Below are 27094 nucleotides of genomic sequence, written 5' to 3'. Positions count from 1 at the left end.
GTGGCGGTGCTCTCCCAAGCCTGACGTGGTGGCGGTGCTCTCCCAAGCCTGACGTGGTGGCGGTGCTCTCCCAAGCCTGACGTGGTGGCGGTGCTCTCCCTAGCAGGACGTGGCGGTGCTCTCCCTAGCAGGACGTGGCGGTGCTCTCCCTAGCAGGACGTGGCGGTGCTCTCCCTAGCAGGACGTGGCGGTGCTCTCCCTAGCAGGACGTGGCGGTGCTCTCCCTAGCAGGACGTGGCGGTGCTCTCCCTAGCAGGACGTGGCGGTGCTCACCCTAGCAGGACGTGGCGGTGCTCTCCCTAGCAGGACGTGGCGGTGCTCTCCCTAGCAGGACGTGGCGGTGCTCTCCCTAGCAGGACGTGGCGGTGCTCTCCCTAGCAGGACGTGGCGGTGCTCACCCTAGCAGGACGTGGCGGTGCTCTCCCTAGCAGGACGTGGCGGTGCTCTCCCTAGCAGGACGTGGCGGTGCTCTCCCTAGCAGGACGTGGCGGTGCTCTCCCTAGCCTGACGTGGCGGTGCTCTCCCTAGCAGGACGTGGCGGTGCTCTTCCTAGCCTGAAGTGGTGGCGGTGCTCTCCCAAGCCTGACGTGGTGGCGGTGCTCTCCCAAGCCTGACGTGGTGGCGGTGCTCTCCCAAGCCTGACGTGGTGGCGGTGCTCTCCCAAGCCTGACGTGGTGGCGGTGCTCTCCCTAGCCTGACGTGGCGGTGCTCTCCCTAGCAGGACGTGGCGGTGCTCTCCCTAGCAGGACGTGGCGGTGCTCTCCCTAGCAGGACGTGGCGGTGCTCTCCCTAGCAGGACGTGGCGGTGCTCTCCCTAGCAGGACCTGGCGGTGCTCTCCCTAGCAGGACCTGGCGGTGCTCTCCCTAGCAGGACGTGGTGGCGGTGCTCTCCCTCGCAGGACGTGGTGGCGGTGCTCTCCCTCGCAGGACGTGGTGGCGGTGCTCTCCCTCGCAGGACGTGGTGGCGGTGCTCTCCCTAGCAGGACGTGGCGGTGCTCTCCCTAGCAGGACGTGGCGGTGCTCTCCCTAGCCTGACGTGGTGGCGGTGCTCTCCCTAGCAGGACGTGGCGGTGCTCTCCCTAGCCTGGCGTGGTGGCGGTGCTCTCCCTAGCCTGACGTGGCGGTGCTCTCCCCAGCAGGACGTGGCGGTGCTCTCCCCAGCCTGACGTGGCGGTGCTCTCCCTAGCAGGACGTGGCGGTGCTCTCCCTAGCCTGACGTGGTGGCGGTGCTCTCCCTAGCAGGACGTGGCGGTGCTCTCCCTAGCAGGACGTGGCGGTGCTCTCCCTAGCAGGACGTGGCGGTGCTCTCCCTAGCAGGACGTGGCGGTGCTCTCCCTAGCAGGACGTGGCGGTGCTCTCCCTAGCAGGACGTGGCGGTGCTCTCCCTAGCAGGACGTGGCGGTGCTCTCCCTAGCAGGACGTGGCGGTGCTCTCCCTAGCAGGACGTGGCGGTGCTCTCCCTAGCAGGACGTGGCGGTGCTCTCCCTAGCAGGACGTGGCGGTGCTCTCCCTAGCAGGACGTGGCGGTGCTCTCCCAAGCCTGACGTGGCGGTGCCCTCCCTAGCAGGACGTGGCGGTGCTCTCCCAAGCCTGACGTGGTGGCGGTGCTCTCCCAAGCCTGACGTGGTGGCGGTGCTCTCCCAAGCCTGACGTGGTGGCGGTGCTCTCCCAAGCCTGACGTGGTGGCGGTGCTCTCCCAAGCCTGACGTGGTGGCGGTGTTCTCCCTAGCAGGACGTGGTGGCGGTGTTCTCCCTAGCAGGACGTGGCGGTGCTCTCCCTAGCCTGACGTGGCGGTGCTCTCCCTAGCAGGACGTGGCGGTGCTCTCCCTAGCCTGGCGTGGTGGCGGTGCTCTCCCTAGCCTGACGTGGCGGTGCTCTCCCTAGCAGGACGTGGCGGTGCTCTCCCTAGCAGGACGTGGCGGTGCTCTCCCTAGCAGGACGTGGCGGTGCTCTCCCTAGCAGGACGTGGCGGTGCTCTCCCTAGCAGGACGTGGCGGTGCTCTCCCTAGCAGGACGTGGCGGTGCTCTCCCTAGCAGGACGTGGCGGTGCTCTCCCTAGCAGGACGTGGCGGTGCTCTCCCTAGCAGGACGTGGCGGCGCTCTCCCTAGCCTGACGTGGCGGCGCTCTCCCTAGCCTGACGTGGCGGCGCTCTCTAGCAGGACGTGGCGGCGCTCTCCCTAGCAGGACGTGGCGGCGCTCTCCCTAGCAGGACGTGGCGGTGCTCTCCCAAGCCTGACGTGGCGGTGCCCTCCCTAGCCTGACGTGGCGGTGCTCTCCCAAGCCTGACGTGGTGGCGGTGCTCTCCCAAGCCTGACGTGGTGGCGGTGCTCTCCCAAGCCTGACGTGGTGGCGGTGCTCTCCCAAGCCTGACGTGGTGGCGGTGTTCTCCCTAGCAGGACGTGGCGATGCTCTCCCTAGCCTGACGTCGCAGTGCTCTCCCTAGCAGGACGTGGCGGTGCTCTCCCTAGCAGGACGTGGCGGTGCTCTCCCAAGCAGGACGTGGCGGTGCTCACCCTAGCAGGACATGGCGGTGCTCACCCTAGCAGGACGTGGAGGCGGTGCTCTCCCTAGCAGGACGTGGAGCGGTGCTCTCCCTAGCAGGACGTGGAGCGGTGCTCTCCCTAGCAGGACGTGGAGCGGTGCTCTCCCTAGCAGGACGTGGAGGCGGTGCTCTCCCTAGCAGGACGTGGAGGCGGTGCTCTCCCTAGCAGGACGTGGAGGCGGTGCTCTCCCTAGCAGGACGTGGAGGCGGTGCTCTCCCTAGCAGGACGTGGCGGTGCTCTCCCTAGCAGGACGTGGCGGTGCTCTCCTAGCAGGACGTGGCGGTGCTCTCCCTAGCAGGACGTGGCGGTGCTCTCCCTAGCAGGACGTGGCGGTGCTCTCCCTAGCAGGACCTGGCGGTGCTCTCCCTCGCAGGACCTGGCGGTGCTCTCCTCGCAGGACCTGGCGGTGCTCTCCCTCGCAGGACGTGGCGGTACTCTCCCTAGCTTGACGTGGTGGCGGTGCTCTCCCTAGCAGGACGTGGCGGTGCTCTCCCTAGCAGGACGTGGCGGTGCTCTCCTAGCCTGACGTGGTGGCGGTGCTCTCCCTAGCAGGACGTGGCGGTGCTCTCCCTAGCCTGACGTGGCGGTGCTCTCCCTAGCAGGACGTGGCGGTGCTCTCCCCAGCCTGAGGTGGCGGTGCTCTCCCTAGCAGGACGTGGCGGTGCTCTCCCTAGCAGGACGTGGCGGTGCTCTCCCAAGCCTGACGTGGTGGCGGTGCTCTCCCAAGCCTGACGTGGTGGCGGTGTTCTCCCTAGCAGGACGTGGCGATGCTCTCCCTAGCCTGACGTGGCGGTGCTCTCCCTAGCAGGACGTGGCGGTGCTCTCCCTAGCAGGACGTGGCGGTGCTCTCCCTAGCAGGACGTGGCGGTGCTCTCCCTAGCAGGACGTGGCGGTGCTCTCCCTAGCAGGACGTGGCGGTGCTCTCCCTAGCAGGACGTGGCGGTGCTCTCCCTAGCAGGACGTGGCGGTGCTCTCCCTAGCAGGACGTGGCGGTGCTCTCCCTAGCAGGACGTGGCGGTGCTCTCCCTAGCAGGACGTGGCGGTGCTCTCCCTAGCAGGACGTGGCGGTGCTCTCCCTAGCAGGACGTGGCGGTGCTCACCCTAGCAGGACGTGGCGGTGCTCTCCCTAGCAGGACGTGGCGGTGCTCTCCTAGCAGGACGTGGCGGTGCTCTCCCTAGCAGGACCTGGCGGTGCTCTCCCTAGCAGGACCTGGCGGTGCTCTCCCTAGCAGGACCTGGCGGTGCTCTCCCTAGCAGGACCTGGCGGTGCTCTCCCTAGCAGGACCTGGCGGTGCTCTCCCTCGCAGGACGTGGTGGCGGTGCTCTCCCTCGCAGGACGTGGTGGCGGTGCTCTCCCTATCAGGACCTGGCGGTGCTCTCCCTAGCAGGACCTGGCGGTGCTCTCCCTCGCAGGACCTGGCGGTGCTCTCCCTAGCAGGATGTGGCGGTGCTCTCCCAAGCCTGACGTGGTGGCGGTGCTCTCCCAAGCCTGACGTGGTGGCGGTGTTCTCCCTAGCAGGACGTGGCGATGCTCTCCCTAGCCTGACGTGGCGGTGCTCTCCCTAGCAGGACGTGGCGGTGCTCTCCCTAGCAGGACCTGGCGGTGCTATCCCTAGCAGGACCTGGCGGTGCTCTCCCTCGCAGGACGTGGTGGCGGTGCTCTCCCTCGCAGGACGTGGTGGCGGTGCTCTCCCTAGCAGGACGTGGCGGTGCTCTCCCTAGCAGGACGTGGCGGTGTTCTCCCTAGCCTGACGTGGTGGCGGTGCTCTCCCTACCAGGACGTGGCGGTGCTCTCCCTAGCCTGGCGTGGTGGCGGTGCTCTCCCTAGCCTGACGTGGCGGTGCTCTCCCTAGCAGGACGTGGCGGTGCTCTCCCTAGCAGGACGTGGCGGTGCTCTCCCCAGCCTGACGTGGCGGTGCCCTCCCTAGCAGGACGTGGCGGTGCTCTCCCTAGCAGGACGTGGCGGTGCTCTCCCTAGCCTGACGTGGTGGCGGTGCTCTCCCTAGCCTGACGTGGTGGCGGTGCTCTCCCTAGCCTGACGTGGTGGCGGTGCTCTCCCTAGCCTGACGTGGTGGCGGTGCTCTCCCTAGCAGGACGTGGCGGTGCTCTCCCTAGCAGGACGTGGCGGTGCTCTCCCTAGCAGGACGTGGCGGTGCTCTCCCTAGCAGGACGTGGCGGTGCTCTCCCTAGCAGGACGTGGCGGTGCTCACCCTAGCAGGACGTGGCGGTGCTCACCCTAGCAGGACGTGGCGGTGCTCTCCCTAGCAGGACGTGGCGGTGCTCTCCCTAGCAGGACGTGGCGGTGCTCTCCCTAGCAGGACGTGGCGGTGCTCTCCCTAGCAGGACGTGGCGGTGCTCTCCCTAGCAGGACGTGGCGGTGCTCTCCCTAGCAGGACGTGGCGGTGCTCTCCCTAGCAGGACGTGGCGGTGCTCTCCCTAGCAGGACGTGGCGGCGCTCTCCCTAGCCTGACGTGGCGGCGCTCCCTAGCCTGACGTGGCGGTGCTCTCCCTAGCAGGACGTGGCGGTGCTCTCCCTAGCAGGACGTGGCGGTGCTCTCCCTAGCAGGACGTGGCGGTGCTCTCCCAAGCCTGACGTGGCGGTGCCCTCCCTAGCAGGACGTGGCGGTGCTCTCCCAAGCCTGACGTGGTGGCGGTGCTCTCCCAAGCCTGACGTGGTGGAGGTGCTCTCCCAAGCCTGACGTGGTGGCGGTGCTCTCCCAAGCCTGACGTGGTGGCGGTGTTCTCCCTAGCAGGACGTGGCAGTGCTCTCCCTAGCCTGACGTCGCAGTGCTCTCCCCTAGCAGGACGTGGCGGTGCTCTCCCTAGCAGGACGTGGCGGTGCTCTCCCAAGCAGGACGTGGCGGTGCTCACCCTAGCAGGACGTGGCGGTGTTCACCCTAGCAGGACGTGGAGGCGGTGCTCTCCCTAGCAGGACGTGGAGGCGGTGCTCTCCCTAGCAGGACGTGGAGCGGTGCTCTCCCCTAGCAGGACGTGGCGGTGCTCTCCCTAGCAGGACGTGGCGGTGCTCTCCCTAGCAGGACGTGGCGGTGCTCTCCCTAGCAGGACGTGGCGGTGCTCTCCCTAGCAGGACGTGGCGGTGCTCTCCCTAGCAGGACGTGGCGGTGCTCTCCCTAGCAGGACGTGGCGGTGCTCTCCCTAGCAGGACGTGGCGGTGCTCACCCTAGCAGGACGTGGCGGTGCTCTCCCTAGCAGGACGTGGCGGTGCTCTCCCTAGCAGGACGTGGCGGTGCTCTCCCTAGCAGGACCTGGCGGTGCTCTCCCTAGCAGGACCTGGCGGTGCTCTCCCTAGCAGGACCTGGCGGTGCTCTCCCTAGCAGGACCTGGCGGTGCTCTCCCTAGCAGGACCTGGCGGTGCTCTCCCTCGCAGGACGTGGCGGTGCTCTCCCTCGCAGGACGTGGTGGCGGTGCTCTCCCTAGCAGGACCTGGCGGTGCTCTCCCTAGCAGGACCTGGCGGTGCTCTCCCTCGCAGGACCTGGCGGTGCTCTCCTCGCAGGACGTGGCGGTACTCTCCCTAGCTTGACGTGGTGGCGGTGCTCTCCCTAGCAGGACGTGGCGGTGCTCTCCCTAGCAGGACGTGGCGGTGCTCTCCCTAGCCTGACGTGGTGGCGGTGCTCTCCCTAGCAGGACGTGGCGGTGCTCTCCCTAGCCTGACGTGGCGGTGCTCTCCCTAGCAGGACGTGGCGGTGCTCTCCCCAGCCTGAGGTGGCGGTGCTCTCCTAGCAGGACGTGGCGGTGCTCTCCCTAGCAGGATGTGGCGGTGCTCTCCCAAGCCTGACGTGGTGGCGGTGCTCTCCCAAGCCTGACGTGGTGGCGGTGTTCTCCCTAGCAGGACGTGGCGATGCTCTCCCTAGCCTGACGTGGCGGTGCTCTCCCTAGCAGGACGTGGCGGTGCTCTCCCTAGCAGGACGTGGCGGTGCTCTCCCTAGCAGGACGTGGCGGTGCTCTCCCTAGCAGGACGTGGCGGTGCTCTCCCTAGCAGGACGTGGCGGTGCTCTCCCTAGCAGGACGTGGCGGTGCTCTCCCTAGCAGGACGTGGCGGTGCTCTCCCTAGCAGGACGTGGCGGTGCTCTCCCTAGCAGGACGTGGCGGTGCTCTCCCTAGCAGGACCTGGCGGTGCTCTCCCTAGCAGGACGTGGTGGCGGTGCTCTCCCTCGCAGGACGTGGTGGCGGTGCTCTCCCTAGCAGGACGTGGCGGTGCTCTCCCTAGCAGGACGTGGCGGTGCTCTCCCTAGCAGGACGTGGCGGTGTTCTCCCTAGCCTGACGTGGTGGCGGTGCTCTCCCTACCAGGACGTGGCGGTGCTCTCCCTAGCCTGGCGTGGTGGCGGTGCTCTCCCTAGCCTGGCGTGGCGGTGCTCTCCCTAGCAGGACGTGGCGGTGCTCTCCCTAGCAGGACGTGGCGGTGCTCTCCCCAGCCTGACGTGGCGGTGCCCTCCCTAGCAGGACGTGGCGGTGCTCTCCCTAGCAGGACGTGGCGGTGCTCTCCCTAGCCTGACGTGGTGGCGGTGCTCTCCCTAGCCTGACGTGGTGGCGGTGCTCTCCCTAGCCTGACGTGGTGGCGGTGCTCTCCCTAGCAGGACGTGGCGGTGCTCTCCCTAGCAGGACGTGGCGGTGCTCTCCCAAGCCTGACGTGGTGGCGGTGCTCTCCCAAGCCTGACGTGGTGGCGGTGCTCTCCCAAGCCTGACGTGGTGGCGGTGCTCTCCCAAGCCTGACGTGGTGGCGGTGCTCTCCCAAGCCTGACGTGGTGGCGGTGCTCTCCCAAGCCTGACGTGGTGGCGGTGCTCTCCCAAGCCTGACGTGGTGGCGGTGTTCTCCCTAGCAGGACGTGGCGATGCTCTCCCTAGCAGGACGTGGCGGTGCTCTCCCTAGCAGGACGTGGCGGTGCTCTCCCTAGCAGGACGTGGCGGTGCTCTCCCTAGCAGGACGTGGCGGTGCTCTCCCAAGCCTGACGTGGTGGCGGTGCTCTCCCAAGCCTGACGTGGTGGCGGGGCTGTCCCAAGCCTGACGTGGTGGCGGTGCTCTCCCAAGCCTGACGTGGTGGCGGTGTTCTCCCTAGCAGGACGTGGCGATGCTCTCCCTAGCCTGACGTGGCGGTGCTCTCCCTAGCAGGACGTGGCGGTGCTCTCCCTAGCAGGACGTGGCGGTGCTCTCCCTAGCAGGACGTGGCGGTGCTCTCCCTAGCAGGACGTGGCGGTGCTCTCCCTAGCAGGACGTGGCGGTGCTCACCCTAGCAGGACGTGGCGGTGCTCACCCTAGCAGGACGTGGCGGTGCTCTCCCTAGCAGGACGTGGCGGTGCTCTCCCTAGCAGGACGTGGCGGTGCTCTCCCTAGCAGGACGTGGCGGTGCTCTCCCTAGCAGGACGTGGCGGTGCTCTCCCTAGCAGGACGTGGCGGTGCTCTCCCTAGCAGGACGTGGCGGTGCTCTCCCTAGCAGGACGTGGCGGCGCTCTCCTAGCCTGACGTGGCGGCGCTCTCCCTAGCCTGACGTGGCGGTGCTCTCCATAGCAGGACGTGGCGGTGCTCTCCCTAGCAGGACGTGGCGGTGCTCTCCCTAGCAGGACGTGGCGGTGCTCTCCCAAGCCTGACGTGGCGGTGCCCTCCCTAGCAGGACGTGGCGGTGCTCTCCCAAGCCTGACGTGGTGGCGGTGCTCTCCCAAGCCTGACGTGGTGGCGGTGCTCTCCCAAGCCTGACGTGGTGGCGGTGCTCTCCCAAGCCTGACGTGGTGGCGGTGTTCTCCCTAGCAGGACGTGGCGATGCTCTCCCTAGCCTGACGTCGCAGTGCTCTCCCTAGCAGGACGTGGCGGTGCTCTCCCTAGCAGGACGTGGCGGTGCTCTCCCAAGCAGGACGTGGCGGTGCTCACCCTAGCAGGACGTGGCGGTGTTCACCCTAGCAGGACGTGGAGGCGGTGCTCTCCCTAGCAGGACGTGGAGGCGGTGCTCTCCCTAGCAGGACGTGGAGCGGTGCTCTCCCTAGCAGGACGTGGAGCGGTGCTCTCCCTAGCAGGACGTGGAGCGGTGCTCTCCCTAGCAGGACGTGGAGGCGGTGCTCTCCCTAGCAGGACGTGGAGGCGGTGCTCTCCCTAGCAGGACGTGGAGGCGGTGCTCTCCCTAGCAGGACGTGGAGGCGGTGCCCTCCCTAGCAGGACGTGGAGGCGGTGCTCTCCCTAGCAGGACGTGGCGGCGGTGCTCTCCCTAGCAGGACGTGGCGGTGCTCTCCCTAGCAGGACGTGGCGATGCTCTCCCTAGCCTGACGTGGCGGTGCTCTCCCTAGCAGGACGTGGCGGTGCTCACCCTAGCAGGACGTGGCGGTGCTCTCCCTAGCAGGACGTGGCGGTACTCTCCCTAGCAGGACGTGGAGGCGGTGCTCTCCCTAGCAGGACGTGGAGGCGGTGCTCTCCCTAGCAGGACGTGGAAGCGTTGCTCTCCCTAGCAGGACGTGGCGGTGCTCTCCCTAGCAGGACGTGGCGGTGCTCTCCCTAGCAGGACGTGGCGGTGCTCTCCCTAGCAGGACGTGGCGGTGCTCTCCCTAGCAGGACGTGGCGGTGCTCTCCCTAGCAGGACGTGGCGGTGCTCTCCCTAGCCTGACGTGGCGGTGCTCTCCCTAGCAGGACGTGGCGGCGCTCTCCCTAGCAGGACGTGGCGGCGCTCTCCCTAGCAGGACGTGGCGGCGCTCTCCCTAGCAGGACGTGGAGGCGGCGCTCTCCTAGCAGGACGTGGAGGCGGCGCTCTCCCTAGCAGGACGTGGCGGCGCTCTCCCTAGCAGGACGTGGAGGCGGCGCCCTCCTTAGCAGGACGTGGAGGCGGTGCTCTCCCTAGCAGGACGTGGAGGCGGTGCTCTCCCTAGCAGGACGTGGAGGCGGTCCTCTCCCTAGCAGGACGTGGAGGCGGTCCTCTCCCTAGCAGGACGTGGAGGCGGTGCTCTCCCTAGCAGGACGTGGAGGCGGTGCTCTCCCTAGCAGGACGTGGAGCGGTGCTCTCCCTAGCAGGACGTGGCGGTGCTCTCCCTAGCCTGGCGTGGCGGCGGCGCTCTCTCTAGCCTGACGTGGCGGCGGCGCTCTCCCCTAGCCTGGCGTGGCGGCGGTGCTCTCCCTAGCCTGGCGGCGCTCTACCTAGCCTGACGTGGCGGCGGCGCTCTCCAACCAAATGAAGGATTTTAATGGCCTGGTGGAGCTGAAGCCTCTCCAACCAAAAAAAAAAGGTGTCTCAAATGGCACCCTATTCCTATAAAGAGCACTACTTTAAGCCAAGGATCTGGTCAAAAGCAGTGCACTATGTAGGGAACAGGGTGCGGGTTGGGAGGTCACCCTAGTCTCTGCTAGCCACTCTCTGCCAGGATATTGTTCTCTCTCGCTCCATCCCTCAGTTGAAATATAGTTCTGAGCTGTATCCCATCCAGTCAATCACAAGACAAATGGTTTCCCCCAATCTAGCTATCCTCTCTCCCTTGGCCTCCACAGGTATCCTCTATCCTTTGGCCTCCACAGCTATCCTCTATCCCTTGGCCTCCACAGCTATCCTCTATCCTTTGGCCTCCACAGCTATCCTCTATCCCTTGGCCTCCACAGCAATCCTCTATCCCTTGGCCTCCACAGCTATCCTCTATCCCTTGGCCTCCACAGCTATCCTCTATCCCTTGGCCTCCACAGCTATCCTCTATCCCTTGGCCTCCACAGCTATCCTCTATCCCTTGGCCTCCACAGCTATCCTCTATCCCTTGGCCTCCACAGCTATCCTCTATCCCTTGGCCTCCACAGCTATCCTCTCTGCCAGGGTATCCTCTCTCCTTTGGCCTCCACAGCTATCCTCTATCCCTTGGCCTCCACAGCTATCCTCTCTGCCAGGGTATCCTCTCTCCTTTGGCCTCCACAGCTATCCTCTATCCCTTGGCCTCCACAGCTATCCTCTCTGCCAGGGTATCCTCTCTCCTTTGGCCTCCACAGCTATCCTCTCTCCTTTGGCCTCCACAGCTATCCTCTCTGCCAGGATATCCTCTCTCCTTTGGCCTCCACAGCTATCCTCTCTCCTTTGGCCTCCACAGGTATCCTCTCTGCCAGGGTATCCTCTCTCCCTTGGCCTCCACAGCTATCCTCTCTCCTTTGGCCTCCACAGCTATCCTCTCTGCCAGGGTATCCTCTCTCCTTTGGCCTCCACAGGTATCCTCTATCCCTTGGCCTCCACAGCTATCCTCTATCCCTTGGCCTCCACAGCTATCCTCTCTGCCAGGGTATCCTCTCTCCCTTGGCCTCCACAGCTATCCTCTCTCCCTTGGCCTCCACAGCTATCCTCTCTCCCTTGGCCTCCACAGCTATCCTCTCTCCCTTGGCCTCCACAGCTATCCTCTCTCCCTTGGCCTCCACAGCTATCCTCTCTCCCTTGGCCTCCACAGCTATCCTCTCTCCCTTGGCCTCCACAGCTATCCTCTCTCCCTTGGCCTCCACAGCTATCCTCTCTGCCAGGATATCCTCTCTCCTTTGGCCTCCACAGGTATCCTCTATCCCTTGGCCTCCACAGCTATCCTCTCTCTATCTTACAGTACATTAGGGGTGTCCTACTGTATCTTACAGTACATTAGGGGGTGTCCTACTGTATCTTACAGTACATTAGGGGTTTCCTACTGTATCTTACAGTACATTAGGGGGTGTCCTACTGTATCTTACAGTACATTAGGGGTTTCCTACTGTACCTTACAGTACATTAGGGGTTTCCTACTGTACCTTACAGTACATTAGGGGTTTCCTACTGTATCTTACAGTACATTAGGGGTTTCCTACTGTATCTTACAGTACATTAGGGTGTTTCCTACTGCATCTTACAGTACATTAGGGGTTTCCTACTGCATCTTACAGTACATTAGGGGTTTCCTACTGCATCTTACAGTACATTAGGGGTTTCCTACTGCATCTTACAGTACATTAGGGGGTTTCCTACTGTACCTTTTAGTACATCGGGGTTTCCTACTGTGCATCAGGGGGTTTCCTACTGTACCTTTTAGTGCATCAGGGGTTTCCTACTGTACATCAGGGGTTTCCTACTGTACCTTTCAGTGCACCAGGGGTTTCCTACTGTACACCAGGGGTTTCCTACTGTACACCAGGGGTTTCCTACTGTACACCAGGGGTTTCCTACTGTACACCAGGGGTTTCCTACTGTACACCAGGGGTTTCCTACTGTACACCAGGGGTTTCCTACTGTACCTTACAGTACACCAGGGGGTTTCCTACTGTACCTTACAGTACACCAGGGGTTTCCTACTGTACCTTACAGTACACCAGGGGTTTCCTACTGTACCTTACAGTACACCAGGGGTTTCCTACTGTACCTTACAGTACACCAGGGGTTTCCTACTGTACCTTACAGTACACCAGGGGTTTCCTACTGTACCTTACAGTACACCAGGGGTTTCCTACTGTACCTTACAGTACACCAGGGGTTTCCTACTGTACCTTTCAGTACATCAGGGGTTTCGTACTGTATCTTACAGTACATCAGGGGTTTCCTACTGTATCTTACAGTACACCAGGGGTTGTCCTACTGTACACCAGGGGTTGTCCTACTGTACCTTTCAGTACACCAGGGGTTTCCTACTGTACACCAGGGGTTGTCCTACTGTACCTTACAGTACACCAGGGGTTGTCCTACTGTACCTTACAGTACACCAGGGGTTGTCCTACTGTACCTTACAGTACACCAGGGGTTGTCCTACTGTACCTTACAGTACACCAGGGGTTGTCCTACTGTACCTTACAGTACACCAGGGGTTGTCCTACTGTACCTTACAGTACACCAGGGGTTTCCCTACTGTATCTTACAGTACACCAGGGGTTTCCTACTGTATCTTACAGTACACCAGGGGTTTCCTACTGTATCTTACAGTACACCAGGGGTTTCCTACTGTATCTTACAGTACACCAGGGGGTTTCCTACTGTATCTTACAGTACACCAGGGGTTTCCTACTGTATCTTACAGTACACCAGGGGTTTCCTACTGTATCACCACCTTCCGGAGACACCTGAAACCCCACCTCTTCAAGGAATACCTAGGATAGGGTAAGTAAGGGTAAGTAATCCTTCTCACCCCCCTTCTCCCCCAACAAGATTTAGATGCAAGTGGCTGTTCCACTGGTTGTCATAAGGTGTATGCACCAATTTGTAAGTCGCTCTGGATAAGAGCGTCTGCTAAATGACTTAAATGTAAATGAAATCTTACAGTACACCAGGGGTTTTCCTACTGTATCTTACAGTACATTAGGGGTTTTCCTACTGTATCTTACAGTACATTAGGGGTTTTCCTACTCTATCTTACAGTACATTAGGGGTCTCCTACTCTATCTTACAGTACATTAGGGGGTCTCCTACTCTATCTTACAGTACATTAGGGGTCTCCTACTCTATCTTACAGTACATTAGGGGGTCTCCTACTCTATCTTACAGTACATTAGGGGTCTCCTACTCTATCTTACAGTACATTAGGGGTCTCCTACTCTATCTTACAGTACATTAGGGGGTCTCCTACTCTATCTTACAGTACATTAGGGGTCTCCTACTCTATCTTACAGTACATTAGGGGGTCTCCTACTCTATCTTACAGTACATTAGGGGTCTCCTACTCTATCTTACAGTACATTAGGGGGTCTCCTACTCTATCTTACAGTACATTAGGGGGTCTCCTACTGTATCTTACAGTACATTAGGGGTCTCCTACTGTATCTTACAGTACATTAGGGGGTCTCCTACTGTATCTTACAGTACATTAGGGGTCTCCTACTGTATCTTACAGTACATTAGGGGGTCTCCTACTGTATCTTACAGTACATTAGGGGTCTCCTACTGTATCTTACAGTACATTAGGGGTCTCCTACTGTATCTTACAGTACATTAGGGGTCTCCTACTGTATCTTACAGTACATTAGGGGGTCTCCTACTGTATCTTACAGTACATTAGGGGGTCTCCTACTGTATCTTACAGTACATTAGGGGTCTCCTACTGTATCTTACAGTACATTAGGGGGTCTCCTACTGTATCTTACAGTACATTAGGGGGTCTCCTACTGTATCTTACAGTACATTAGGGGGTCTCCTACTGTATCTTACAGTACATTAGGGGGTCTCCTACTGTATCTTACAGTACATTAGGGGTCTCCTACTGTATCTTACAGTACATTAGGGGGTCTCCTACTGTATCTTACAGTACATTAGGGGTTTCCTACTGTATCTTACAGTACATTAGGGGTTTCCTACTGTATCTTACAGTACATTAGGGGTTTCCTACTGTATCTTACAGTACATTAGGGGTTTCCTACTGTATCTTACAGTACATTAGGGGTTTCCTACTGTATCTTACAGTACATTAGGGGTTTCCTACTGTATCTTACAGTACATTAGGGGGTTTCCTACTGTATCTTACAGTACATTAGGGGGTTTCCTACTGTATCTTACAGTACATTAGGGGTTTCCTACTGTATCTTACAGTACATTAGGGGTTTCCTACTGTATCTTACAGTACATTAGGGGTTTCCTACTGTATCTTACAGTACATTAGGGGGTTTCCTACTGTATCTTACAGTACATTAGGGGTTTCCTACTGTATCTTACAGTACATTAGGGGTTTCCTACTGTATCTTACAGTACATTAGGGGTTTCCTACTGTATCTTACAGTACATTAGGGGTTTCCTACTGTATCTTACAGTACATTAGGGGTTTCCTACTGTATCTTACAGTACATTAGGGGGTTTCCTACTGTATCTTACAGTACATTAGGGGTTTCCTACTGTATCTTACAGTACATTAGGGGTTTCCTACTGTATCTTACAGTACATTAGGGGTTTCCTACTGTATCTTACAGTACATTAGGGGGTTTCCTACTGTATCTTACAGTACATTAGGGGTTTCCTACTGTATCTTACAGTACATTAGGGGGTTTCCTACTGTATCTTACAGTACATTAGGGGTTTCCTACTGTATCTTACAGTACATTAGGGGTTTCCTACTGTATCTTACAGTACATTAGGGGTTTCCTACTGTATCTTACAGTACATTAGGGGTTTCCTACTGTATCTTACAGTACATTAGGGGTTTCCTACTGTATCTTACAGTACATTAGGGGTTTCCTACTGTATCTTACAGTACATTAGGGGTTTCCTACTGTATCTTACAGTACATTAGGGGTTTCCTACTGTATCTTACAGTACATTAGGGGTTTCCTACTGTATCTTACAGTACATTAGGGGTTTCCTACTGTATCTTACAGTACATTAGGGGTTTCCTACTGTATCTTACAGTACATTAGGGGTTTCCTACTGTATCTTACAGTACATTAGGGGTTTCCTACTGTATCTTACAGTACATTAGGGGTTTCAGTACATTACTGTATCTTACAGTACATTAGGGGTTTCCTACTGTACCTTACAGTACATTAGGGGTTTCCTACTGTACCTTACAGTACATTAGGGGTTTCCTACTGTACCTTACAGTACATTAGGGGTTTCCTACTGTACCTTACAGTACATTAGGGGTTTCCTACTGTACCTTACAGTACATTAGGGGTTTCCTACTGTACCTTACAGTACATTAGGGGTTTCCTACTGTACCTTACAGTACATTAGGGGTTTCCTACTGTACCTTACAGTACACTAGGGGGTTTCCTACTGTACCTTACAGTACACCAGGGGTTTCCTACTGTACCTTACAGTACACCAGGGGTTTCCTACTGTACCTTACAGTACACCAGGGGGTTTCCTACTGTACCTTACAGTACACCAGGGGTTTCCTACTGTACCTTACAGTACATTAGGGGTTTCCTACTGTACCTTACAGTACATTAGGGGTTTCCTACTGTACCTTACAGTACATTAGGGGTTTCCTACTGTACCTTACAGTACATTAGGGGGTTTCCTACTGTATCTTACAGTACATTAGGGGTTTCCTACTGTATCTTACAGTACATTAGGGGTTTCCTACTGTATCTTACAGTACATTAGGGGTTTCCTACTGTATCTTACAGTACACTAGGGGGTTTCCTACTGTATCTTACAGTACACCAGGGGGTTTCCTACTGTATCTTACAGTACACCAGGGGTTTCCTACTGTATCTTACAGTACACCAGGGGGTTTCCTACTGTATCTTACAGTACACCAGGGGTTTCCTACTGTATCTTACAGTACACCAGGGGTTTCCTACTGTATCTTACAGTACATTAGGGGGTTTCCTACTGTATCTTACAGTACATTAGGGGTTTCCTACTGTATCTTACAGTACATTAGGGGGTTTCCTACTGTATCTTACAGTACATTAGGGGGTTTCCTACTGTATCTTACAGTACATTAGGGGTTTCCTACTGTATCTTACAGTACATTAGGGGGTTTCCTAGTGTATCTTACAGTACATTAGGGGTTTCCTAGTGTATCTTACAGTACATCAGGGGGTTTCCTACTGTATCTTACAGTAGATCAGGGGGTTTCCTACTGTATCTTACAGTAGATCAGGGGTTTCCTACTGTATCTTACAGTACATCAGGGGTTTCAGTACATCAGGGTCCCTACTGTAGCTTACAGCAGGCCTCTGACTGGAGCCTTGTTTTCTAGCTCATCTGTATTCTGTACCCACTAACAGTTTTTGTCCAGAACTGCTCCTTCATCCCTGCCAAGGTATCTCTCTCTCTCTCTCTAGTCTCCGGGTATAATCTAGCCCACTGTGATTCCTGCGTAGTTAGCTTCTGGAGCTAATGGTGTAAATCTCAGGCCCCCTCTGTGGGATCTCTGGTGCTCAAGCGACAGAGAGAGCGAGCGACAAAGAGAGCGAGCGACAGAGAGAGCGAGCGACAAAGAGAGCGGCGACAGAGAGAGCGAGCGACAAAGAGAGAGAGAGCGACAGAGAGAGAGAGCGACAGAGAGAGAGAGCGACAGAGAGAGAGAGCGACAGAGAGAGAGAGAGCGGCGAGCGACAGAGAGAGCGACAGAGAGCGAGCGAGCGACAGAGAGCGAGCGACAGAGAGAGAGCGGCGACAGAGAGAGCGAGCGACAGAGAGAGAGCGGCGACAGAGAGAGAGCGACGACAGAGAGAGAGAGCGGCGACAGAGAGAGAGAGCGGCGACAGAGAGAGAGAGCGAGCGACAGAGAGAGAGAGCGGCGACAGAGAGAGAGCGAGCGACAGAGAGAGAGAGCGAGCGACAGAGAGAGAGAGCGAGCGACAGAGAGAGAGAGCGAGCGACAGAGAGAGAGAGCGGCGACAGAGAGAGAGAGACAGAGAGAGAGAGAGAGCGAGCGACAGAGAGAGAGCGAGCGACAGAGAGAGAGAGAGCGACAGAGAGAGAGAGCGACAGAGAGAGAGAGCGACAGAGAGAGAGAGCGACAGAGAGAGAGAGCGACAGAGAGAGAGAGCGACAGAGAGAGAGAGCGACAGAGAGAGAGAGAGCGACAGAGAGAGAAAACCTACCAAAAAACAATTAGGCAACAACAAATTCAATCCCTTTTAGACAATTTCCTGGGTAAAACGTTCCACTGTAATAGTGAAGGTGTAAACTTGGCAGTAGAAAATCTTAACAGTATATTTGACCTCTCAGCTTCCCTATCAAATCTAAAAATCTCAAATAGAAAACCGAAGAAAATTAACAATAATGACAAATGGTTTGATGAGGAATGCAAAAATCTAAGAAAGAAATTGAGAAACCTGTCCAACCAAAAACATAGAGACCCGGAAAACCTGAGTCTACGCCTTCACTATGGTGAATCACTAAAACAATACAGAAATACACTACGGAAAAGAAGGAACAGCATGTCAGAAATCAGCTCAATGGAATTGAAGAATCCATAGACTCTAACCACTTCTGGGAAAATTGGAAAACACTAAACAAACAACAACACGAAGAATTATCTATCCAAAATGGAGATGTATGGGTAAACCACTTCTCCAATCTTTTGGTTCTATAACAAAGAACAAAGAGCAAAAACATATGATCAAATACAGATCTTAGAATCAACTATTAAAGACTACCAGAACCCACTGGATTCTCCAATTACATTGAATGAGTTACAGGACAAAATAAAAACCCTCCAACCCAAAAGGCCTGTGGTGTCGATGGTATCCTCAATGAAAGGATCAAATATACAGACAACAAATTCCAATTGGCTATACTAAAACTCTTTAACATCATACTTAGCTCTGGCATCTTCCCCAATATTTGGAACCAAGGACTGATCACCCCAATCCACAAAAGTGGAGACAAATTTGACCCCAATAACTACCGTGGAATATGTGTCAACAGTAACCTTGGGAAAATCCTCTGCATTATTATTAACAGCACTCGTACATTTCCTCAATGAAAACAATGTACTGAGCAAATGTCAAATTGGCTTTTTACCAAATTACCGTACAACAGACCATGTATTCACCCTGCACACCTTAATTGACAACCAAACAAACCAAAACAAAGGCAAAGTCTTCTCATGCTTTGTTGATTTCAAAAAACCTTCGACTCAATTTGGCATGAGGGTCTGCTATACAAACTGATGGAAAGTGGTGTTGGGGGTAAAACATATGACATTATAAAATCCATGTACACAAACAACAAGTGTGTGGTTAAAATTGGCAAAAAACACACACAATTCTTCACACAGGGTCGTGGGGTTAGACAGGGATGCAGCTTAAGCCCCACCCTCTTCAACATATATATCAACGAACTGGCGCGGGCACTAGAAAAGTCTGCAGCACCCGGCCTCCCCCTGCTAGAATCCGAAGTCAAATGTCTGCTGTTTGCTGATGATCTGGTGCTTCTGTCACCAACCAAGGAGGGCCTACAGCAGCACCTAGATCTTATGCACAGATTCTGTCAGACCTGGGCCCTGACAGTAAATCTCAGTAAGACCAAAATAATGGTGTTCCAAAAAAGGTCCAGTCACCAGGACCACAAATACAAATTCCATCTAGACACTGTTGCCCTAGAGCACACAAAAACTATACATACCTTGGCCTAAACATCAGCGCCACAGGTAACTTCCACAAAGGTGTGAACGATCTGAGAGACAAGGCAAGAAGGGCATTCTATGCCATCAAAAGAAACATAAATTTCAACATACCAATTAGGATTTGGCTAAAAATACTTGAATCAGTCATAGAGCCCATTGCCCTTTATGGTTGTGAGGTCTGGGGTCCGCTCACCAACCAAGACTTCACAAAATGGGACAAACACCAAATTGAGACTCTGCACGCAGAATTCTGCAAAAATATCCTCCGTGTACAACGTAAAACACCAAATAATGCATGCAGAGCAGAATTAGGCCGATACCCACTAATTATCAAAATCCAGAAAAGAGCCATTAAATTCTACAACCACCTAAAAGGAAGCGATTCACAAACCTTCCATAACAAAGCCATCACAAACAGAGAGATGAACCTGGAGAAGAGTCCCTAAGCAAGCTGGTCCTGGGGCTCTGTTCACAAACACAAACACACCCTACAGAGCCCCAGGACAACAGCACAATTAGACCCAACCAAATCATGAGAAAACAAAAAAGATAATTACTTAACACATTGGAAAGAATTAACAAAAAAAACAGAGCAAACTAGAATGCTATTTGGCCCTACACAGAGAGTACACAGCGGCAGAATACCTGACCACTGTGACTGACCCAAAATTAAGGAAAGCTTTGACTATGTACAGACTCAGTGAGCATAGCCTTGCTATTGAGAAAGGCCGCCGTAGGCAGACATGGCTCTCAAGAGAAGACAGGCTATGTGCTCACTGCCCACAAATGAGGTGGAAACTGAGCTGCACTTCCTAACCTCCTGCCCAATGTATGACCATATTAGAGAGACATATTTCCCCAGATCACACAGATCCACAAAGAATTCGAAAACGTATCCAATTTTGAAAAACTCCCATATCTACTGGGTGAAATTCCACAGTGTGACATCACAGCAGCAAGATTTGTGACCTGTTGCCACGAGAAAAGGGCAACCAGTGAAGAACAAACACCATTGTAAATACAACCCATATTTATGCTTATTTATTTTATCTTGTGTCCTTTAATTATTTGTACATTGTGTATAATATATAAATAATATGACATTTGTAATGTCTTTACTGTTTTGAAACTGTTGTATGTGTAATGTTTACTCTTAATTTTTGTTGTTTTTCACTTTATATATTCACTTTGTATGTTGTCTACCTCACTTGCTTTGGCAATGTTAACACATGTTTCCCATGCCAATAAAGCCCTTGAATTGAATTGAATTGAGAGAGAGCGACAAGAGAGAGAGCGGCGACAGAGAGAGAGCGAGCGACAGAGAGAGAGCGAGCGACAGAGAGAGAGACGAGCGACAGAGAGAGAGCGAGCGACAGAGAGAGAGCGACAGAGAGAGCGGCGACAGAGAGAGCGAGCGAGAGAGCGACAGACAGAGAGAGAGCGGCGATAAAGAGAGCGAGCGACAGAGAGCGAGCGACAAAGAGAGCGAGCGACAAAGAGAGCGAGCGACAAAGAGAGCGAGCGACAAAGAGAGCGAGCGAGAGAGAGAGAGCGAGCGAGCGAGCGAGAGCGAGAGAGAGCGAGAGAGAGCGAGAGAGAGCGAGAGAGAGCGAGAGAGAGCGAGAGAGAGCGAGAGAGAGCGAGAGAGAGCGAGAGAGAGCGAGAGAGAGCGAGAGAGAGCGAGAGAGAGCGAGAGAGAGCGGAGCGAGAGAGCGGAGAGAGAGCTGAGAGAGAGCTGAGAGAGAGCTGAGAGAGAGCTGAGAGAGAGCTGAGAGAGAGCTGAGAGAGAGCTGAGAGAGAGCTGAGAGAGATGTCCTATCCCTGCTGAGAGCCTGTTCAGCCTGGGACACCAATAGAAGAAAGGATGATGGATGGAGCCAACTAGCCACCACACTCCTGAACAATACTTCAAGATAGTGTTTAACATGAAGGGTTTTGAGAAATAAAGTATTTTCTAATTATCAAAAATATGACAAATTATATTATTAAAATGTTACTTGTGAAGCAAGAGTCCCTCACTTTAAATATTCAACATACTTTGATAATTTGGAGAGTTCCTCCTCTTCTAAACTGTTGAAGCTAGAAACATCATTCAAACTTTAAAAAGTGCAGACCGGTCTGGAATAGTGTGCTTGTATACAAAGACAACATCGGACACCCCTTCAAATGAGTGGATTCTATTTCAGCCACACCGGTTGCGAGTACACGGCCATGCAATCTCCATAGACAAACATCGGCGGTAGAATGGACCTTACTGAAGAGCTCAGTGACGTTCAACGTGGCACCGTCATAGGATGCCACCTTTCCAACAAGTCAGTTCGTCACATTTCTGCCCTGCTAGAGTGGCCCCCTTGTCAACTGTAAGTGTCATTGTTAAGTGGAAATGTCTAGGAGCATCAACGGCTCAACCTTGAAGAGTGTGTACTTCCGGCGCCGACTGAGATGGCCACCTCGCTTCGCGTTCCCAGGAAACTATGCAGTTTTTTGTTTTTTTACGTGTTATTTCTTACATTAGTACCCCAGGTCATCTTAGGTTTCATGACATACAGTCGAGAAGAACTACTGAATATAAGATCAGCGTCAACTCACCATCAGTTCGACCAAGAATATGTTTTCCGCGACGCGGATCCTGTGTTCTGCCTTACAAACAGGACAACGGAATGGATCGCATGCAGCGACCCAAGGAAACGACTCCGAAAATGAGGGAAACGAGGCGGTCATCTGGTCAGACTCCGGAGACGGGCACATCGCGCACCACTTCCCAGCATTCTTCTTGCCAATGTCCAGTCTCTTGACAACAAGGTTGACGAAATCCGAGCAAGGGTGGCATTCCAGAGGGACATCAGAGACTGCAACGTTCTCTGCTTCACGGAAACATGGCTTACTGGGAAGACGCTATCCGATGCGGTGCAGCCAAAGGGGTTTCTCCATGCATCGCGCCGACAGAAACAAACATCTTTCTGGTAAGAAGAGTGGCGGGCGTATGCCTCATGACTAACGAGACATGGTGTGATGAAAGAAACATACAGGAACTCAAATCCTTCTGTTCACCGGATTTAGAATTCCTCACAATCAAATGTGGACCGCATTATCTTCCAAGAGAATTCTCTTCGATTATAATCACAGCCGTATATACCCCCCAAGCAGACACATTGATGGCTCTGAACGAACTTTATTTAACTCTTTGCAAACTGGAAACCATTTATCCGGAGGCTGCATTCATTCTTGCTGGGGATTTTAACAAGGCTAATCTGAAAACAAGACTCCCTAAATGTTATCAGCATATCGATTGCGCAAACCAGGGCCGGTAAAACCTTGGATCATTGTTACTCTAACTTCCGCAACGCATATAAGGCCCTGCCCCGCCCCTTTCGGAAAAGCTGACCACGACTCCATTTTGCTGATCCCTGCCTACAGACAGAAACTAAAACAAGAGGCTCCCACGCTGAGGTCTGTCCAACGCTGGTCAGACCAAGCTGACTACTTAAATGTTCATAAATTTGCATATATAATACCCACCAACAACAGCTCCGCCGACCCAACCATCAACCCAACCATCACCCCAACCATAGAGCCAGCCATCAACCCAACCATCACCCCAACCATAGAGCCAGCCATCAACCCAACCATCACCCCAACCATAGAGCCAGCCATCAACCCAACCATCACCCCAACCATAGAGCTAGCCATCAACCCAACCATCACCCCAACCATAGAGCCAGCCATCAACCCAACCATCACCCCAACCATAGAGCCAGCCATCAACCCAACCATCACCCCAACCATAGAGCTAGCCATCAACCCAACCATCACCCCAACCATAGAGCCAGCCATCAACCCAACCATAGAGCCAGCCATCACCCCAACCATAGAGCTAGCCATCAACCCAACCATCAACCCAACCATAGAGCCAGCCATCAACCCAACCATAGAGCCAGCCATCAACCCAACCATCACCCCAACCATAGAGCCAGCCATCAACCCAACCATAGAGCCAGCCATCACCCCAACCATAGAGCTAGCCATCAACCCAACCATCAACCCAACCATAGAGCCAGCCATCAACCCAACCATAGAGCCAGCCATCAACCCAACCATAGAGCCAGCCATCAACCCAACCATAGAGCCAGCCATCAACCCAACCATAGAGCCAGCCATCAACCCAACCATAGAGCCAGCCATCAACCCAACCATAGAGCCAGCCATCAACCCAACCATAGAGCCAGCCATCACCCCAACCATCAACCCAACCATAGAGCCAGCCATCAACCCAACCATCAACCCAACCATAGAGCCAGCCATCAACCCAACCATAGAGCCAGCCATCAACCCAACCATAGAGCCAGCCATCAACCCAACCATAGAGCCAGCCATCAACCCAACCATAGAGCCAGCCATCAACCCAACCATAGAGCCAGCCATCAACCCAACCATAGAGCCAGCCATCAACCCAACCATAGAGCCAGCCATCAACCCAACCATAGAGCCAGCCATCAACCCAACCATAGAGCCAACCATCACCCCAACCATAGAGCCAGCCATCACCCCAACCATAGAGCCAGCCATCACCCCAACCATAGAGCCAGCCATCAACCCAACCATAGAGCCAGCCATCAACCCAACCATAGAGCCAGCCATCAACCCAACCATAGAGCCAGCCATCAACCCAACCATAGAGCCAGCCATCAACCCAACCATAGAGCCAGCCATCAACCCAACCATAGAGCCAGCCATCAACCCAACCATAGAGCCAGCCATCAACCCAACCATAGAGCCAGCCATCAACCCAACCATAGAGCCAGCCATCAACCCAACCATAGAGCCAGCCATCAACCCAACCATAGAGCCAGCCATCAACCCAACCATAGAGCCAGCCATCACCCCAACCATAGAGCCAGCCATCACCCCAACCATAGAGCCAGCCATCACCCCAACCATCAACCCAACCATAGAGCCAGCCATCACCCCAACCATCAACCCAACCATAGAGCCAGCCATCAACCCAACCATAGAGCCAGCCATCAACCCAACCATAGAGCCATCCATCAACCCAACCATAGAGCCAGCCATCAACCCAACCATAGAGCCAGCCATCAACCCAACCATCAACCCAACCATCAACCCAACCATCAACCCAACCATCAACCCAACCATCAATTATCATGTATAAATACAGTATCAATCACCAGTTGTAGAACACCTTCTCATTCCAGGGTTTTTCTTTAGTTTGACTATTTTCAACATTGTAGAATAATAGTGATGACGTCAAAACTATGAAATAACACATATGGAATCATGTAGTAACCAAAACAAAGTGTTAAACAAATCTAAATATATTTTAGATTTTAGTTTCTTCTAAGTAGCCATCCTTTGCCTTGATGCTTTAGACACTCTGGCGTTCATATAAACTGAATAAAAATATAGAAATGCAACAATTTCCAAGAGTTTACCGAGTTACAGAAATCAGTCAACGTAAATCAAATCAAATCAAATTTATATAGCCCTTCGTACATCAGCTGATATCTCAAAGTGCTGTACAGAAACCCAGCCTAAAACCCCAAACAGCAAACAATGCAGGTGTAAAAGCACAGTGGCTAGGAAAAACTCCCTAGAAAGGCCAAGGTAAATGAATGAATTAATCTATAGATTTCACATGACTGGGACTGTGTGTGTGTACAGCAAATCAAATCAACACACAGATATGCATCTGTTGGTCACAATAATAGTAAATAAATAGAGACACACATTTTATAAAATACTATAAAGAAAGTACCAACGTTATGGTGTACTATGCAACACGTGTGTGTGTGTGTGTGTGTGTGTGTGTGTGTGTGTGTGTGTGTGTGTGTGTGTGTGTGTGTGTGTGTGTGTGCGTACAGCATAAGAGATGTATATTATAATGTCCTAACGCAATTCTTACCTTTGGTGTAATTTAGCTGGGCAGCCAAGCTCACTGCCCTCAGTCTGTCAGGAAACCCCTGATGGTTAAAATCACCTTGAAGGAAGGAGAGAGAGAGGCCTTTATTCAGAGCAGAGAGTGCAGAACGATAATTCACGTGGATTCAAAGTATCGCTGAATATCAATCCACTTAAACCCTTTGCTTTCTGCAGACTCAGCTAAATGTGACGGTTACCGTAGAAATCAAATTAGTTTCCCCAAAATGGCAGCATATCACCTATATAGTGCACTAGTTTTGAACAGATGGGCCCGATCCAGGCCCTGGTCTAAAGTAGGGAATAGGAGCCATTTGGGACACGCCCATTGACTTCCCTGAAGCCCACGGGAGCCACACCAGCAGAGTAGCATTACTGAGCCCACAGGAGCCACACCAGCAGAGTAGCATTACTGAGCCCACAGGAGCCACACCAACAGAGTAGCATTACTGAGCCCACGGGAGCCACACCAACAGAGTAGAATTACTGAGCCCACAGGAGCCACACCAGCAGAGTAGCATTACTGAGCCCACAGGAGCCACACCAGCAGAGTAGCATTACTGAGCCCACGGGAGCCACACCAGCAGAGTAGCATTACTGAGCCCACGGGAGCCACACCAGCAGAGTAGCATTACTGAGCCCACAGGAGCCACACCAGCAGAGTAGCATTACTGAGCCCACAGGAGCCACACCAGCAGAGTAGCATTACTGAGCCCACGGGAGCCACACCAGCAGAGTAGCATTACTGAGCCCCACGGGAGCCACACCAGCAGAGTAGCATTACTGAGCCCACGGGAGCCACACCAACAGAGTAGCATTACTGAGCCCACGGGAGCCACACCAGCAGAGTAGCATTACTGAGCCCACGGGAGCCACACCAGCAGAGTAGCATTACTGAGCCCACAGGAGCCACACCAGCAGAGTAGCATTACTGAGCCCACGGGAGCCACACCAGCAGAGTAGCATTACTGAGCCCACAGGAGCCACACCAGCAGAGTAGCATTACTGAGCCCACGGGAGCCACACCAGCAGAGTAGCATTACTGAGCCCACGGGAGCCACACCAGCAGAGTAGCATTACTGAGCCCACGGGAGCCACACCAACAGAGTAGCATTACTGAGCCCACGGGAGCCACACCAGCAGAGTAGCATTACTGAGCCCACAGGAGCCACACCAGCAGAGTAGCATTACTGAGCCCACGGGAGCCACACCAGCAGAGTAGCATTACTGAGCCCACAGGAGCCACACCAACAGAGTAGCATTACTGAGCCCACAGGAGCCACACCAGCAGAGTAGCATTACTGAGCCCACAGGAGCCACACCAGCAGAGTAGCATTACTGGAGCCCACGGGAGCCACACCAGCAGAGTAGCATTACTGAGCCCACGGGAGCCACACCAGCAGAGTAGCATTACTGAGCCCACGGGAGCCACACCAACAGAGTAGCATTACTGAGCCCACAGGAGCCACACCAGCAGAGTAGCATTACTGAGCCCACAGAAGCCGCACCAACAGAGTAGCATTACTGAGCCCACGGGAGCCACACCAACAGAGTAGCATTACTGAGCCCACGGGAGCCACACCAACAGAGTAGCATTACTGAGCCCACAGGAGCCACACCAGCAGAGTAGCATTACTGAGCCCACGGGAGCCACACCAGCAGAGTAGCATTACTGAGCCCACGGGAGCCACACCAACAGAGTAGCATTACTGAGCCCACAGGAGCCACACCAGCAGAGTAGCATTACTGAGCCCACAGGAGCCACACCAACAGAGTAGCATTACTGAGCCCACAGGAGCCACACCAGCAGAGTAGCATTACTGAGCCCACGGGAGCCACACCAGCAGAGTAGCATTACTGAGCTCACAGGAGCCACACCAACAGAGTAGCATTACTGAGCCCACGGGAGCCACACCAACAGAGTAGCATTACTGAGCCCACGGGAGCCACACCAACAGAGTAGCATTACTGAGCCCACGGGAGCCACACCAGCAGAGTAGCATTACTGAGCCCACGGAGCCACACCAACAGAGTAGCATTACTGAGCCCACAGGAGCCACACCAGCAGAGTAGCATTACTGAGCCCACGGGAGCCACACCAGCAGAGTAGCATTACTGAGCCCACGGGAGCCACACCAACAGAGTAGCATTACTGAGCCCACGGGAGCCACACCAACAGAGTAGCATTACTGAGCCCACGGGAGCCACACCAACAGAGTAGCATTACTGAGCCCACGGGAGCCACACCAACAGAGTAGCATTACTGAGCCCACGGGAGCCACACCAACAGAGTAGCATTACTGAGCCCACGGGAGCCACACCAGCAGAGTAGCATTACTGAGCCCACAGGAGCCACACCAGCAGAGTAGCATTACTGAGCCCACGGGAGCCACACCAGCAGAGTAGCATTACTGAGCCCACAGGAGCCACACCAGCAGAGTAGCATTACTGAGCCCACGGGAGCCACACAGCAGAGTAGCATTACTGAGCCCACGGGAGCCACACCAGCAGAGTAGCATTACTGAGCCCACGGAGCCACACCAACAGAGTAGCATTACTGAGCCCACGGGAGCCACACCAGCAGAGTAGCATTACTGAGCCCACAGGAGCCACACCAACAGAGTAGCATTAC

At 54.8% G+C, this 27094-nt stretch overlaps 1 protein-coding gene across 1 annotated transcript in view; it reads right to left on the bottom strand.

The window, feature by feature from the left end:
* Positions 1 to 24523, bottom strand: part of LOC118380362 (ras-associated and pleckstrin homology domains-containing protein 1-like) — a 218551-nt gene extending 194028 nt beyond the window's left edge. Inside the window, 1 exon segment of the mRNA XM_052511230.1 lies at positions 24449 to 24523. The gene's annotated coding sequence lies outside the window, so the exon portion shown is untranslated.
* Between the last annotated feature and the right edge of the window lie 2571 nt (positions 24524 to 27094).

Source organism: Oncorhynchus keta, unplaced genomic scaffold (genome assembly GCF_023373465.1).
Source record: "Oncorhynchus keta strain PuntledgeMale-10-30-2019 unplaced genomic scaffold, Oket_V2 Un_contig_650_pilon_pilon, whole genome shotgun sequence".
Classification (NCBI taxonomy): Eukaryota; Metazoa; Chordata; class Actinopteri; order Salmoniformes; family Salmonidae; genus Oncorhynchus; species Oncorhynchus keta.
Note: the sequence above shows the minus strand (reverse complement) of the source record. Positions and strands in the feature narration are given on the sequence as shown.